An 18,458-nucleotide genomic window follows, 5' to 3' on the forward strand; every position below is an offset into this window, starting at 1 on the left:
TCTTAGAAATTCCCTTTATCATCTTACCCCTTTCATCACACTATCACCTCTGCAGGCGAGGGGCCAAAAACTAAGTGTCTAGCCAAAGCAGAATTTAAAATATAATTTTTAACATGATCTGGGCGGTTCAGAGAATGCAGACCTTTTCAAAACAGTACCAGTGGCCACAGCCCTTGAAGAAGTTTCAACAGAGGCATACACATTCTCTATACAATGAGCAGGGACTTGAACAGTACAATAAATTAAATTTAAAGCAGACATTTCCTAACAAGAAGAAACTGCAGACAAAAGATGTTTCATACTTTCAGAATTAGTCAGGACAAACCTTAACAATCAAAGATGCAGAAGCATACACTTTTCCCCATACTTACCAATTATGTTCCCGTCCTTAGAAGAAATAATAGAACTAAAATTAACAATGTTTAGCAGTAGATGGATTAACTAAAGCTATAGCTGCTAAATCAGGTTTGAAAAGAGTGTATAAAAATGTAATTGACTGAGGAACTTTACACATCCTGTCTTTTTTAATGGCAGCTGGCTGATTGTCAGGAAGACTGCGGGCAGTGACACACACATCCTGTAAAGCTAAAATAACTGGAGGAATATGTGCAGGTAATGGAAATTCCCTCTGTAACAGCTCACATTAGTTTTTTATGGACTCAAACCTCAGTATTCTCCTACTGAAAACAATGGCACATTCTAGAAATAGTCTTAGAGAAAGAGAACCCCCACAGAAAGTGTCAGAAACTGAGCTGTCCTCAGAGTATGAATCAGAAATCTGAGGAGAAAACCCTGCATCTGTCCCCTCATACTCATGTCCAGCATCAGAATCTTGAATCTCTTCAGGGGAAGGAGTTATCCCTCTTTCTTTTAACAGAAACTATTAACAAGATGGATCAACAGTCTGAATTAAACCTTGAGCCAGACTCAGTAAACTACTCCTGTCTAAGGAAATTTGAGCAGTACAAACATGTTTAGTGCTATTAATGGCAACAGCAGCTTACCCAGGGATGGGCACAACATTCTGACAAAATAGGGCTGTTCTTTCTACCAAGATCGACAAGATTAGCTTTCTCTTGTCCACTGAGGGGACCTTAACAACCACAGAGGACATGGCCAACCCCTGGTCCATAGTGGCTGCATGTGTTACACCAGAAGGATCCAGGATAAAAGATGAGTGGTCTAAGTTACAACAAATGGCCACAGCAGAGTCACACACATGAGGCTTAGGCTAATTGCTAGACTGTTGTGATCGCAAACACTGTTTGCTTAACTTTTTCTTTTTTTTAGCTGGAAGACAGACTGACTATAGGACCGAGAGATTGTTCGATGGTCAAGCTGAAAATTGTGCTCTTCCAGTGAAAACAAGCAGCAAATGCTGGCAAAAAACAAAAATCTTTAAAAGACACTTTTTTTCAAAAGACAAACACAGTAAAAATCACTTGAAAATACTTCACAAGACCCCAAAAAAGTATGCTTTTCAGTTACTTTAAACAACTTTTAAATTGACAGAAAAAAAAAGAGTGCTCCATTTAAAAATACAGTACAGTTGTGTGACAGTCTGTTAAAACACAAACTCCTAGCTTTAAAATAATTTTCTTGAAGAGGAAAGTATCAATAATAATCAAAATTATTAAATGGCTGTTATTTTCCCAAAGGGAACTTATCTGCACAGCAAAGAAAAAGCACAAACTGATTGTTACTTCTCGAAAGCCTCAGAGGAGTGTACACTTCAGCAGCAGTAAAGTGCTGCAGGGCTTGGCACTCAAATTTGTCTTTTAGTCAGCTACGCTTCAGAGGCTTGACAGTTTGGTCACATGGAAGGTGCTCCAAAGATTTGGAAGCTGTATGGCTGTTATATCCTGTGAAGGAAATACCCCAAGTAACTAAGGCTACTGCAGCAGTGATCAGTATGATAAACATCACCTGCTACGCCACCTCTAACACTCTAAGCTCAGACTCAACAAAAAAGTACAGTTGTGTAACTACCATAAATGTAGATGTTCGAGTGTATTCACTGCTGCACTCATTACACTTGGGTTATCCTGCCGTCAGGCGGTCTCGCAATCGGCCAGAGTTCCAAAGTCTTGGTCCGGCGTCAGTTGCTGTCGCCTCTTCCCTGACGTCAGTGCGCCAGGGGTATAAAAGTTGCAACAGACACCATTTTCTTCAGTTTTTCTTGCCCCAGATGTCAGGTACCCCCAGATATGAAGGCTGCAAAGATAAAAATATGCCAAACAACCATGCAGATATCACTAAAAACATTTCCTTCTTCTAAAAGCAAATACACCACATAGGTTGTATAGAGTTGAGAGGTACAGAATAGTCCCAGCAAAGAGGGGGATGGTGGGTGGGTAACCAGGACTGCAATAGTGAATACACTCCAACATCTACATTTATGGTAGGTACACAACTGTACTATGTTCATCGTGTTTCACTGTTGCAGTCATTACACTTGGGTAGAATCCCAAAGCTGAGGCAGGGTGGCTGGGTCTAGATTGGATTTGGCGAGGCTAACAAGCCCTGCCGAACTGCAGTGGCAAAGCCTGTTCTGGATATGGAGTAGAGAGGAAGTGGTAGTGCTTGGTAAAAATGTGCACTGAGCTCCAGGTCGCAGCTTCTAATATGTCTTTGGTTGGTACCCCTTTGAGAAAAGCTGCTGAAGTGGCTGCTGCTCTGGTAGAATGAGGCTTAATGCCCTTAGGCACAGATTTGCCATGTTATGCATAACAGAAGCGGATGCAGTGTCCTATCCATTTGAAGATTGTCTGCTTTGTAATAGGTTTTTTTTGTGATCCTGCAGCATATGCTACAAACAGTTGCTCAGTTTTTCTGAAGGCTTTTGTTTTGTCCAAGTAGAATCGTAGCTGCCTGTGTATATCCAAAGAGTGCAGAAGTCTTTCCCCTTTATTCTGGGGATTTGGGTAGAAAGGAGGCAAATGAATAGTTTGGTTTAAGGCCACATTGGAGACCACTTTTGGCATGAATGTTGGGTTCGTCCTTAGAGAAACCCTGTCCTGGTGAAAAATGAAGAAAGGTTCCACAGCCATCAGTGCCTGTAACTCTGAAACGCTTCTTGCTGAAGTTATTGCTAGGAGCAGAGCAGTTTTCCATGACAAGAATTTTAGATCAGCTGTGCTGGCTGGTTCAAAAGGAGGCAGTGTTAGTTTTTCTAAAACAAAATTGAGGTCCTAAGTAGGTACTGGTGCTCTCCTAGGGGTTTTATATTCTTCGCCCCTCTGAGGTACTGTCGTAGTACAGGATGTGAAAAAAACAGGAGGATGCATATTGCAATGAGCTGAAATGGCAGAGGCATGGATCTTAATAGAAGAAAAAGATAGGCCTTTGTCCAACATATCAGTCAGGTATTGTAAAATCTGAGGCATTTTAGGTACCAATGGGTCGAGCCCTTGTGCCTGGTTCCAAGCACAGAATCTCTTCCATTTTTCCGGTCTCCTGGCTTCCAAAATTACATCCATAACTGCTTTAGAGAGAGGTGCAGTCTGAGTGGCTACATTATCTGCCATGCTGCCAGGTTTAAGGTTCTCAGTTGACTGCAGAATCTGATTGTTTTGCTGTGTCAAAAGATGAGGGATTTGAGGTAGAGGCCAAGGCGGGCCTTGGCACAATATCTTTAGGATTGGGTACCAGTGCTGGCGTGGCCAGTCTGGTGCAATCAGGATCATTTTTGGCCTCTCTTGTCTGACTTTTAGAAGCACCTTGGTGAGAAGAGGCATCGGAGGGAAGGCATAGACTGACAGGTGTTTCCAGTTGAAAGATAGAGCATCCACTTTCCATGCTTGAGAGTGATAAGTCCTTGTGCAAAATTTCTATAATTGGCAATTGTGAGGGGAGGCAAAAAGATCTATGTCTGGGCGTCCCCATTCCCTTGTTATCATGTTGAACACTTGTGGATTTAGCTTCCATTCATGAGGATCCATGAGATTTCTGCTTAGTTCGTCTGCCAGTGTATTTTTTGTTCCTGGCAGGAATTGTGCTTGCAGATGTACCTGGTAAGTCACTGCTGTGTTCCACAAAGTTATGGCTTGTCTGTATAGGGGGTAGGAATGTGTGCCCCCTTGCTTGTTTATGTACCACATAACTGTGGTATTGTCCGTCTTTATTAATAACTGTCTTGGATGTATTAGGTCCTTGAAGGCTGTCAGGGCATTCTGTACAGCTAGCATCTCTTTTTGATTGATGTTAAGATGCATTTGCTCCTTGGACCACGTGTCCTGAATACATTTTCCTGCCATGTGTGCTCCCCAGGCGTAATCCAATGCATCCATTGTTATTCTCTGCCTGGCTGTAGGTAAGGTGAAAGGCTGTCCCTTGTTGTGGTGACAGGCCTGGGACCACCATCGAAACTCCTGTTGTAGGCAGGGAATCAAGGTTATGATTGTCTCTAGGCTGTGACAATGCTGAGTCCAAACACTTTTTAGATACCACTGTAGTTTCCTCATATGCAGTTTGGCATATGGAATTAGTAGAATGCAAGATGCCATGAAACCCAGGGCCTGCAGAATTTTCTTGCAGGGAGCTGGATCTTTGTTGCCATCATTTGAAAGTAATGAGTCAGTTGCCTTTGTTTGCCTGGCGTGAGATAAGCCATCTGGGTAGTTGTATTTAAGCTTGCACCCAGGAATATTATCTCTTGAGAGGGCACTAGTTTTGATTTCTTTTCGTTTACTGTGTACCCTAGGCAAATTAGTAATCTTTTTACAAATGCCAGGTGCTTTAGAAGAATGTCCTTGCTCTCTGCTTGAATAAGGCAGTCGTCCAAGTAGGGATATATTTGAATTCCTTTTTGTCTGCAAAATGCAATTACTGGTGCCAGGCATTTTGTGAAGACCCTGGGCACAGTAGATAAGCCAAAGGGCAGTGCAGAGAATTGGTAATGCATTGAGCCTGCTATAAATCTGAGGTATCTTCTGCATGATTGTCTGATTGGGACGTGCAGGTATGCCTCCTTGAGATCCAAAGTAACTAGCCAAGCCTCTTTGCCCAGCATGAGCAAGAGTTGTTGTAGTGTTAGCATTCTGAATTTTGGAACATCCAGGAAAGTATTAGGATTGTCAGGTCCAGTACTGGTCTCCATGCTTTGTCCTTTCTGGGTACTAGGAAACGTCATGAGTAAAATCCTTGGCCCTGTTCTTATTGTGGAATATTTTGAATAGCTCCCATATCCATAAGAGCTGCAATCTGTTTTTGTGCCTCTGCCCATTGGTTTTGTGGCAGGTTTGGCATACCTTTTGGATTTGGAAGCGTGTGGAAGTGGAACCTGTACCCTTGAGAAACTATATTCACCACCCATTGGTCTTGGGTGATCATGTGCTGTCAACTGGTAAGAGCTTGGCATTTGCAGAGGGAAGTCATTGTGACCGTTTCCTATAAGGTTTTGATTTGTCTTCTCCTCCTTTGGGGGCTGAAGCATCCCATTGTTTAGGTCTGTAGGAGCCTTGGGGCTGAGATCTGCCTCTTGGGCATCTGTATCTGCCTCTTTGTGGCCTGTCTGATACTGGAAAGGACCAATTTTTTGAAGGCCAGTTTCTGCTAAATCTAGGTGGCTGAACCTGTAAGAGATATTTCACAGTTTGCATTGACTTTGCTTTATCCTCAATTTTCTTTAACACCTCTTCTGCCTTAACACCAAACAAAGTATCATGCTGTAGTGGAGCATCCAATAATTTCATTTTAACATGGTCAGGTAAACTTTGTTCTTTCAACCAAGCATGTCTTCGAATAACTGAGCCTGTAACTGCGGCTCTACAAGAAGCCTCTAATGAATCAAAACCACAATGCAGAGTATGCAAATAACTGAGCCTGTAACTGCGGCTCTACAAGAAGCCTCTAATTAATCAAAACCACATTGCAGAGTATGCTTTCCCACTTGTTCAACTGCATGCAATAAATCCTGCATTTCTTTACTGTCAGGACCTTCTATATTTGTAACCATTTTCTGCTTTAACAATGACATGAGATACTGCTAATATTTAAGTGTAAACTTTTTTCCCCCATCTGTCCAGAGCTCTAAAATCCCTATCTGAGGGAACAAGATTTTTGGCAGTGGAAGCTTTAATCCATTTTGGACCCTGAGGAATAGTTTCTGGGTCCACAGCGGGGTTTTTGTAAAGAAATTTATGAGAGTCAGGGACCCGGTAGTACCTGTCTGGCTTTACTGGTGCAGGGGGGTAAAGAATCTGGAGACAGACTGGATTCAGAAAAAACATCATCAACAATATCAAGCACAGGGGGGATAGCCAAGGGCCTGTGCTGAGGCAATATAAGGAAATCTCTGAGCCTTTTCTTGGATTCTGAGTAATCCTGGCTCTCCCAATGGAAATGCTCCCTCATGGTGTGCAGGGTTTCCCCAAAAGAGTAATCCTCAGGCAGAGAGGCTGAAGGAATTGACTCTTCAGCATCAGAGTCCTCATAGGGAGGGATAGAATAGCCCTGGTCAGAAGAAGAATCAGAAGAAATGGAAACCTGATCAGAGGAATCATAATCAGTGTCTTGTCTAGGCCTTTTGTCAGGAGGGGGATGGGAGCTCCTGATTAAAGTAATAAGGTCTTCAGCCATTTTAAGCATCTGTTTCTTAGGCATGGATGACTGTTCTGGAGAATGCTGCACATGTTTCTTTGTCTTTAATGGTGTTTTTTACTTTGCCTTTGCTGCTGTAGTAGCTTTAATTGTAAGCTGTGAAGGTCTGAAAACACCCTCAGAAGCCGGTGCCTGCTCAGCGGCTCCGGACCCATCTGAGGGTATATTTTCTGTAGGCCCATTACCTTGAGTTTCCACAGGCCTCGGTGTCTCCACATGGCTATCGGTTGCAGCCTGTGGCTCTGAGGTAGCGGGTGTCAGGGGCTGCGAAACACCTCACTGAGAACCGGCGACTGGCCTAGAAGAGGCTTCGTCGTCGGTTTTGGACCTCGGATGCCTGTCTTTTTCTTTGTCTCTGCGTTTTTTATACATTCCAGTTGTCGGTTGTTCTGACGGCATTGTATAATTAAATCTTCATCCAAAATAATGTAAAGCAAAATCAAACCGTATAGTGTGTTTGTTAAATCTAGCACAAAACCGACAACTAGTGACGTCGTGGTCAGGGCCTAGGCAAGGAATGCAGTAAGAGTGAAAGTCCTTATGAGGTAATTGCTTCCCACAAGAAATAAAATTATTAACTTTTACTGACATCAGTCTAGAGCAAGAAAAAGTTTCCCCAACGGGGTACTTAGCTTTATTGAAGACTTCGGTACTGAAATTCAATTCGGAAAATCTCAGAACTCGGCCGACCGGCACTTGTGAACTGCTTATGTTTTGGGCACCGCATGGCAAGAAAGACTGGGAAAATGGCGTCGGTTGCAACCTTTATACCCCTGGTGCACTGACGTTAGGAAAGAGGCGACAGCAACCGAAGCCGGACCAAGACTGTGGAACTCTGGCCGACTGCGGGACCGCCTGACGGCAGGATAACCCAAGTGTAATGACTACAACAGTGAAACACTATGAACATCAAATGTTATCAAGGCTTTAACTACCTAAATTATAATATGGAATCCCAATTACTCAGCCAAATTTACAGCTAGAGCACCCATCTCTTACAAACAGCTGCTAAAAAATACCTATTTTCAAATCATTAAACCCATATAAAAAACATCATTGTCTTATCTTGGAAAAAACCCGTCAAGATACCTGTCACTGCAGTCACCACTCCCTTAAGTCTTCAACGACTCCAGTTTGTACTTGCTGTTGGTGAAATAAAGCTTCAGAAAAACTGCCCTAGTTGACTGGAATCACATCTCAACAATATATGTATGTGTGTGTGTGTGTATCTATCTATCTATATATATATATATATACATATATATATAAATATATATATATATATATATATATATATATATATAAATATATGCACACACACACACACACACACACACACACACACACACACACACACAAAATTAACTGCACACATCAGTGCATTTCCTGGGGGTGGGGGGCAGTATAGACAGCAAAGATACAAATGATACAAAGTTTTTGTTTTTTTTTGGGGAGGTTCGAATAAAAGATTACAAGGGTAGGGTAGGGGTGAAAAATGCACCCAAGTGGAGCGAGAGTGAAGAGAGAGGGTCCAAACCCTAAGAACCAAAATACTTGTCAGAAACAATCAATTTAGAGGCGTTCTCTGTGAACTGCAGCTAAGTTTGTGCTATTATGCAGGGACTACTGTCTTTGTAGGTTGCAATATGAGAAATTTTAATGGAGAGTTCTGTACTACTTGGAGAGTGAAGAGAGAGAGTCCAAACCCTGAGAACCAAAATGCCTGTCAGAAACAAAAAGTTCAGAGGCATTTTGGGTCCAAACCCTGAGAACCAAAATGCCTGTCAGAAACAATCAATTTAGAGGCATTCTCTATGAAATGCAGCTAAGTTTGTGCTATTATGCAGGGATCTTTGTAGGTTGCAATATGAAACATTTTAATGGAGAGTTCTGTACTTCTTGGAAAGTATTCCAAGTAGTTTAAGAAAATCTCAATATAAGAGTGAAATATTCTGCTGCTTCATTTAAGTCTCTTTATACTTGGCAGTACATGAGAACAGTTCATAAAGGACTCATGCTGAAGTAGGGAGGCTGCTTCCAGCCCTGTCATACTGCCCTGTCTTGTTCAGTATATATTTCTCGGCGGTACAGGCCAACACGGAAGGACTGTGGCTGACCAAGTTCGCAGATGACTGCAAACTGGGTGCCATAATCAACTCTCCAGCCGACACAAGCATCCTCCAAAAGGGCCTCATAGAAACAGACAACTGGTGCCAGAGCCATGGCCTCAAGCTAAATGCCAAAAAGTGTATAGTCATCCCCTTTGGCAAAAACAAAGTGCACAAATTACCACATAGGTGGTAATCCATTAAGTACAGAAGAAGTCATTAGGGACCTGGGGACCCAAGTTGATAGCAATCTCTCATTTGACAACCACGTGGCCAAAGTGGTTAGAAAAACATTTTATATAGCCCACCTAATCATGAAGGGATTCACATCTAGATCAGGGAGGTCATCGCACCTCTTTACTCATCCCTCATCAGGCCCATAATTGAGTACAATGCCCCTTTGGGATGTACCTTACCAGACACCTGCAGCAACTGGAAAGACCCCAAAAGTACCTCACCAAGAGGATCAAAGGGCTCAAACAGATGCCATATGCTGCCCGGTTAAAGAAACTCCAGCTCTACTCAGTGGCATACCGCCTGCTCAGAGGCGATCTGTGCCTGACGATAAAGCCATGTCCAACCCGGAATTAATGGACATGCTGCACCTCAGAAAATCCAAATCCCATCGAGCTACGCCGAGAGACTTGAACCTCAGCACTGAAATAAATAGGACATGCTGGAGGGACAGATTCATAACCCAGAGGCTCCCTTCACTCTGGAATAAAATCCCAGTCCAGGTTAGGCAGAGTCCCACATTGACTCTCTTCAAGAGGAATCTTGATGAGTGGATGGGAGATCATAGGTTTACCCCGGCTATCACTTCTGTGTCACTGTTAGACAGAGGCACAGTATACTAACCTCAAAAAAAGGCATAGCAAAATTAATTTAAAATGGGAGGCGAAAGCCAAACACACTCTGGCTAGGCTTATAAATGCCTTAGGGCAGATAGCCTAGTATGAACCTATGAACCTATGAACCTATGCACTATTCATCACAGAATATCTTTTTTAAAGGAAGTTAGTACCAAGTAATAGCTAGCTCTGGGTACATACTATGCAGGTGATATTTTGCCAGTTTTAATAATGCAGAAAACATTTTATGAAAATCAATGAGGACTAATGAATAAATAATGAAAGGCATTTGAGTTTCAGAATTCATATTATGCAGAAAATGCACACTGATGCAAGACCTGTCGTTCTAACAACATTCTAAGTTTATAAGAGCAATATTTAAAATGTGCCCCTCATTTTGACCCTTTGACCCCCAATTACTTTTTGACCTTATCCAGAATTCTTGAGCCAAGAGGTTGAGAAGTATAGTCAAAATGGAAAGCAACGGATATGGTCATAACTTGAGCCATTGTGTTAGTAGGGGAAACGAACTAAAAGTTCTTATAAGAAATTAAACTTTTCTAAAGTTTTACGCTAACTACAGTAACACCATAAAAAGGCACGTGTGCTACCAGCAGCAGGTCATAACTGCTAATGTCTAAAACAGATACAAATGGAATGGGAAACTACAGCTAAACTATTATGAAGTATCTAGTAGGCCATTGCTTTTCACTTGCTTGTTTATTCATTTTCTAATTAGATTGAACAAAAGAGCAACATATTCAATCTGTGAAGCCTGGTCTTAGCAAACTACCAAGTACACCAGACCACCTTAGACACCTCCCTTAAAGCAGTATAAATGCTGGACTTAGGGGAGCAACATGAAATGATTTAACTTGGCTTAATCGGGGTGCGGAAGGGAGAACAGAAGTCATACATACAGAAGAACACAACAAGCCCCACATTAACTCTCTGACTCTACATAACACTGGGATTAAGAATCACATGACACAAAGCAAAGAAGGTAATGGTGGTATCATTTGGAGAACAAAAGAAGAACGCCAGAAAAAGAGCAAAACAGACACGACAGAAAATCAAGATGGCAGAAGTGAATAAATGACACAAGTCCAGCAGTGGAAGAGGACAAAAGAAAACCGTGCAAAGCTATTGCTCAAAAAAGCCAGTGTCAATAAAACAACACAAACTATCCTTAAAAGGAAAAAAGTGTGGGAATAGCCAACAAGCAGCAAAAGTCAGAAAGGTGTTACAGAATATAATAAAGGGACATTTTACAGGTGGTCAATGTCTAACACAGGTCAACATGCATAAACAATAGGGGTAATAGTAGTGAGCAAACAAGGGCAAGCACTCACTAAAGAGGAGTACAGTAAACTTTCCAGTACATTTTTTTTTTCAAAGGAATCCTCTACTACAGACATGTGGCATCTTCATTATCATTAAATGTAACCAAAAGGAGAAGATACGCTAAAATGAGAAAAACCTACCAAGCTAATCACCTTAAGTAGCAAACAGCTTGCAAGAAATACTCTGCTTCACAGAAAATAACTCTATCAAAAGGTTTTATCTTTTTCTCTTAATAAAAATGAGCTTAAATTTCACAAAGGACCAAAGAACCTGCTAGAACATGCATCAGAAGATTATTATTTTGTAGAAAAAAATGTCAAGTAAAACTGCTGAATTCAGGACAGGAAGTATGAAAGTAATGACCAATCAAGGGGAACACAGCCCCACTGATTTACTGAGCTCTTGAAAGCAATTACTTGACGCTTCCTTTGAATGAATGGGTTGGACTTTACATCACCTAAATAACTTGGAAACACTAGAAATGCTTTATGATTTAAAGCAGCATTTTTCTTCCACATGAAACACTAACAGCGCTTCATCTGAAGTGGATTTACTTACCCTGAATAAAAGAAGGAATGCAGCTTTTAAGCCCAAATCCTTATTAATGCTGGACATCTAACAATAGAGTACTTATTATGTGCAAGAGGTCAGTCAACAGTGAAGTTAAATGACTGCTACAAGAATTGCCAAAAACCTCTCATTTATAACATGATCAGAAATTAAAAGTTCTGGACCTCATACAATTGTGAAAATATCACAGACAGCTAAAACATTAAGCAAGAATGCTTAAATCACACAAACATAATGGAGAACATAAGCATTTACGTATACAGAATAGTGTAAATCAACAGTGGCAATACACGTGGATTCTTAAGCAACACAGTTCAGCTTGCCTCGGCTTAAGTCAGAACTGCACAGTGTGAACAGGTCTCATACTATAGTTTCACTATAAAACAAAAAGCCAAATATACATTCAGATACTTACCTACCTATCATGGGTTCATTAAAGATAAATATATATCAAATTATGTTCATTTACCAACTTCTTAAAAGTGGGCATAGAAGGTATGCATATTCCTATATTTGTGCAGAGAATATGACTGAAATAACGATTTTCGATGTCTAACAAACACCAACAGAGAATAACAGCACATGGGAGTGGTGTATGGAATCACCACAACAGCAATTTCACATAATTTCTTTTTAAATATATGCAGCTATAGAATCTCTACCTCACAGTGGTAGCATTTCCATGGAAAGTATTACAAAGCCAGCAAACAGAAGCCAAGTGTCTTACATCTGCTCAGTGTTGCTAGTCCCAGTACAGCAGACCCACTGTACCACTCAATTCTCCCAATTCATATTCAGTACATCAGACCCCCTAGTGTTAAGAAATGAACTGAAGAAGAACACACTGCCATTAGTTATAGAAAGGATCACATTTCCAGAAGCTGCTGACAACAGCTGCCATGTATCTGCAATCTTGTCAGTTTTATTTTTACCTAAAACTGGATGAAATCTTAATTAAGCAGTCACCATATTCCACTTCCTTCCTCCCTTGAAAAACTAAACATTCATATTTTCCATGCATAATAATGCACACTCACACAACACCTCCTCATCCCTTACCTTCTCCTCTTAACACCATACAAATCATCTTACAGTTACTTCCAAATTTCCACATCCCTCGTTAGCATACTTGTTTTACGAATTTAGCACAACCGCCAAATACTCTGCACTTAAAGAGCCTAAGCCCTACCCCCACTATACTACTAGATACTTTCACCTTAAAGCACCTAAACCCTGCCCCCACTATTCTACTTGATACTTCCACCTTAAAGAGCCTAAGCCCTGCCCCCACTACACTACTAGATATTTCCACCTTAAAGCACCTAAGCCCTGCCCCCACTATTTATTAGATACTTCCACCTTAAGCATACATTACTGTGTCTGTCCCTGTCATTTCATTGAACATTCATCCCACATGGGAAAAGCCTTATACTGGCCCCCATCACATGCAAACAAATTCATCTTTTTCACTACTCCTTTCCATAGTGTAAGAAATCTGGACAAAGCCCAACAAAATGGTGGGAGCAGTTGAGCGGTATAGTCCTTTCCAAATTTCAGAAACCATCTAAAAGAGAAGCAAAGCACATCAGAATTACCTCACTAGTTACCTTCATGGCTGAACACAAATCCCTCAAAGTTACACACCAGCCCACTTGAACTACTTCTTTTCCTTTGCTCATTCAAGTTCAGTCCCCTTTTCTGTTATGGCATGCGGTGTAGAATTCCATGCCTAAAAATCATCCCCATGAAATTATCCTTTTCCGCTTCAGCAGCCAACTTTTCAGAATACAGTCCGAAGATAAACTGGCAAGATCTTCCCTAAGTAAAGTAAATGTAACACAGACCAGTCCAACCAAGTATACTCAAAAATCAACATTAGTCAGTCATTGTCATAGCTTCAACCCTCGCAATAAAACATTGCAGCACCATACTATATTTTTAATGGATAACTGACTGACAGCTCTTAGAAAGGTAAAATAAAGACCCTCATTTTCTTGATTTTATCTCACACCAGACTTCAAATAATTTATTTATACTTAAGCTTATTAGCAATTTCAGCAAATAAACATTAAGCAATGAATAGTTATCATTTTACTCACCTATTCAGTTGGATGCCACTTTTTCAATCACATCAAAATCTTAATCCTGTCCCTAAAGGGGCAGTGAGCCCCATCAAGTCTGGTTCCTTAAAACTAGCTCAGCTAAGAAATGCATCAGCCCACTAGAAGCTTACAGATTTCAATCACCATCAACCTAAGGCTGTGCCATTTGAGAAACATTTGTACTCAGCATTGCCATGGCAGTGAACTCAGGATCCACCTCATGTATGTAATACTTACTGTTCAAGTCATTCAACCACAACTATCACGTATGAATATTCCATTCTATCTTCATACTTAAAGCATTCCAGCTCACTTTATATATACATAATGGCACTTTGTATCTTAAGTGCCACAAAGTATTTTCCACACAATCCCAAAAATATTATGTGGGCGACTTCTTAATAAAAATCTTTATAAACTTTTTATTAAGCATACTCTTGCATAATTGTACTGCAGCCCTTTGTGATATCACCACTGGGATAGCATGGGGGTATTATCAATAGGCTTTAATGAAAAGGATTCCACACGTGCTGTGGTGCGAGCAAAAAAGTCTATGATCACCCTCCCAATGCTTTCCCAATGTTGATATCACTGAGGGTTGTGTTCACTGAACTTTCATTGATGTCAGATGGAAAATACATTTTATGAAGCTTTTTATTTACAACATGCCACATATGACTGGAATGACTGGGAAGAAAATTCAGCATGGCACTGAAAGGAGCACATTTCAGGGTGCATATGATCAGTGCCAAGAAAGGGCATACCAAGACTTCCTGTACTTAACGATCACGTGCAAAGGTTTTCTTGAGGTTCACATTAACTTTATCTGTAAAGCAGGTCTCAGTTTCAGGCTTGCAGTCATTCTTTATGCCTTTAAAAAGTATTTCTCTTTGTGGTATTTTGCCAAATATTAACTTTTAAAAACCCTGTTGATCAAAACCTTGATTATCATAACCAAGCATGATGCTCTGGCATAACTGTTATGACAACTGGTAGCACAGGACAGCTGAATGGCTGGTAAATGTTTTTACAGTAATTATGGGACAGCTGAATCACTGGTAAACTATTACACAGTAATTATGGGACAACTGCCAGCGTAGGACAGCTGAATGACTGATAAACAATTGTACAGTAATTATGGGACCACTGGTAGCATAGGACAGATGAATGCCTGGTAAATGACTGTACAGTAATTAAGTATTGAACTGTTTATAATTTGTCAAAAAATATTTTACAATTGCTTCTTTCATGTTGTGTTGCTTCCTTCGTATTGCAGATGTCTGAGGTTATGAACATAGCTGTAGAAGGCTTTGTGGTTGTCTTTAGCTTGTGAGGCTATTTTGCCTCGTAATTGGCCTTGCGGGACTTGATCAGTCCTCTAAGTTTCCTGTTTAGTTTAATCAGAGAGCTCTTATCATTATGGGAGCTGCTCTTCCTGATTTTAGTCATGACTTTTTCTTATTTTGATATACACCTTATTAAGGTTAGGATTGCACCAGTGTGGTTTGTTTAGAGAGTTTGTGTTGGCTTTACTTCTAGTAGGTACAGTAGCTTCTACACAACCATTTATAGTTGTACAGAGTCTCTGTGAACAATTCCCTATAGGTTACTTAATAAAATGTAATGTGCTTTGGAATAGTTTCTAACTGTTACAGCGTTTGCTGGGGTTACTGAGTTGATTTTTATTTTGAAGGATACAGCTCTGTGGTTTGCCCTCACCAGTGAGGGCGTGACACTGGAGGGTCTGTAGTGTGCTCCCATATTAGTGAGTACCAGGTCAGTATGTTTGAACCTCTGTGCAAGGGTATTTGTGTTAATAATGTTGAGGAATTATTGTGCCTGCCAATGTATAGAGGGGAAGTTACATTCTTCCATGAATAGGTTATTTGGTTTCAATAGTGAGTGTCTTCAGTAGGTCTGGGTATGGAGCTATTGGATTCTTGGGACACAGAGGGTCACCTACAGTTTGCTAGGATATGATATGGAACTTTGTCTATGGTGATTTGAATGTGGGGAAAAAACTCCAGGGCATTGCCCTGGTTAACCAACCTAGACGTATACTTGCTCTTAATGTTGACAGAGATGACGCCACCTTTTGTCCCTGTCTGTGCAGCTGATGGTCTAAATGTGTGGAAGGTGCTGAAGTCTTGCACTGACAGAGTACTTTCTGCAAATTTAAACCATGTCTCAGTGAAGGCACAGATGTCTGCATTCTCCAGAGTGAGGAGAGCTTGTATGGTGTGGAGTTTCATGTTTAGGCTCCTGGCATAGAGCAGTAACACCTTTAGGCTTCTTTGGGTTTTATTTGCTATGCCAGTAGGTTTGCCATTTGGCATTGAATAAAAAGGCTCTAAGGGGTGGATAAGGTTTTAGTCAATATTTGGAAGCCTTATGGGGGCAGGTACAAACCATCCTTTGCAAGCCTTATGAGGACAGGTACAAACCATCCTTTGCAAAGCAGCGTGGTTTGTTAACCATGTCCTCCCATGCTGTCAAATACTGAATGCCCAGGAAAGACATCAGAAACTAAGCCAATTACTGAAGTCAATCGTGTTTTGTTTGCACTGTGGTATCATTCTTGCTGAAGGTAGAATGCTGCTCAATGCAAGGTACACATCTTCCTGAGACATATACTTAGAAATCAATAACATCTCTCTTCATATACTACAGGGAGGTATGTCTCAGGTCATTAACACCCACACAGGCTGTCACAGAATCATACTAGTACCTGTGGTATAGTTACGTGAGTGTGTACATAATCTGGCAGATCCTGGCTACAGATAACTGTTATCTTCCCCTTGTTCAGTCTGATGAGTTGGCACAACTGTGTGTCATACAATGGTGTCCCCTATGACAACAACCCTGGCTAGTGTGCTTGCTTGCTTTACAGGCTTTGCCCTTAGCACTACACTGAGTGTAGGCATACATGCAGGGTTTGGTGTTACTTTTGGTGAGTGCTTTAGAGATTGCTGAGGATAAGTGTTGCCATTTACAGGCTTAGGAGGTCTTTGAGCTTTGGGAAGATTGCTTTTTAGCACCTCAGCATAAATTGGTGTATGTGTGTGGTTTGTTTCGATATTTCAATGGTAAAAAAAAAAAAAAATATATATATATATATATATATATATATATATATAAAACATTTTAACATTTAGGGGTATAACTAATACTATGAGCTTGCTGCACATGATTTACTGTCACAGACAACAACATGTACAAAAATTTAAAAAAAACTACATTGGCCAGCAGTGTTTTCTGTGAAAAGAACTAAAAATAAAGTAATATGCTCATAATTAAATATGAGGAAATATAGTACACTACTATGTTACCTTGCTGAGCACCACAGACTACAGGGACAGTATTGTAAGAAACCAACAGAAAGCCGACATCATGGTGGACAAATCTTCCAGTGATATGGATTGTACAAAATTTAAAAAGGTATTGAACCTACCAAAAATATTGATTTCCAAATTCATATACCCTCTCTGACAAACTAAGAGTCTCAAAGAGATTGTTTCTGTGAAACAAAGTTTTGTCGGTCCTTCTTTATACTTTCCTAACTGTTGTAAATAATTATTGTGAATAACAGTAAATATGCTGCAATGCTACTTACAAAACTCTTGGATATGCTTATCAACTCTCTGTATACTTTCACTGTGCCTCATAGACTGGTTGTAGCTGAAATGAGTCCTTGGACTAGGTGCTTACTTGGTTTAACAAACCAGTAACTACAAAAAGCGTCTCAATCAACATTTCATACTACCAGAACAAATCTTAGAGGGTAGGCTGCTGTGTGGGCATTCCCCCTACTGGGAATTTTGTGTTAAGGAGGTGGAGTAGAAGGAGGGGAAATGGTAGTGGACATGGCTGAGCTGAGCTATGTTGCACATTCCCATTGCACTCCTACCCCTCAAACGCACTCCATGACTACCGTGCTGAGAAGGTGGAGTTGTTTAGAAGGTCTTAATGTTAAAATATCCTCCGCTAGAAGGCAGTGGCCAAGTCCACCAGGGCATACTTAGGCTCTATGGCTGGCCCCAGATGTACTGGCAGAAGTCCGGGAAAGGAATCAAAGAGCTGGTAAGACCTAGAGTGGACACGGGACACTGAATAAGAATGCCACAGAATGCTGCAGGCGAGCAAAAAATAATGTCCCATAAAATGTCTTACAAAGATAGACATGGTGAAAGCAACATACAATAATAAAAAAGACACGCTCTTTCCAATAATAAACTAAAAAATATCAGTACAGGCAGAAAAACTTAGAAAGTATGCCGATAAATATAAATGAAAAGAACCAAATAATCAAGTCACTGATTATCCGAAAAGGTTTTGTAGAGAATTGGAAAACAATGTAAAGGAATAGAAATAACATAAACGGAAAAATGAAAGAAAGAAATAGGTACATTTTGAAAAATATTTATGAAGACCCTGAACATAACAAAGATGCTGAATGGATAGAAGAGTTAAAAGAAACAGTAAAGAAGCTCTGATATAGAGGAAATGAAATGGGAAGATGTACAAGCCACAGAAACTGAGACAAACTTAAGGAAAGTTCTTTTTTTTTCTGTTAAATGGCTGCACGCTGACCAACAGCTTAATTTCAGCTCTCCCAGTATGAAAAAAACACACTGATAACAAAAGGGGCAGACATTCTGCCTGTTTTAGTAAAATTCAGTTACTAGCTAGTAAGTAAACTACCTGGATGTCAGCAAAGAAGAAACTTAGAGAGCCTAAAAGAAAATAAACTAGAAAAGGTGAAGAGAAAACACTGACTTGGAAGAATCCTGCAGCTGTTCAGCAAAAAGCTCCAGCTTTGTTACAAGAGATGTCTTCCAGTAATTGAGAGGAATAAAAATAAGTCAAATGTGCTCAGAACTGAT

At 40.5% G+C, this 18,458-nt stretch overlaps 1 protein-coding gene across 1 annotated transcript in view; it reads right to left on the reverse strand.

The window, feature by feature from the left end:
• DTNB (dystrobrevin beta) overlaps window positions 1-18,458 on the reverse strand; it is a 2,387,431-nt gene that overhangs the window by 2,197,827 nt on the left and 171,146 nt on the right. The gene's annotated exons all lie outside the window — the stretch shown is intronic.

Source organism: Protopterus annectens, chromosome 2.part1, assembly GCF_019279795.1.
Source record: "Protopterus annectens isolate FY-2018-M chromosome 2.part1, PAN1.0, whole genome shotgun sequence".
Taxonomy (NCBI): domain Eukaryota; kingdom Metazoa; phylum Chordata; order Ceratodontiformes; family Protopteridae; genus Protopterus; species Protopterus annectens.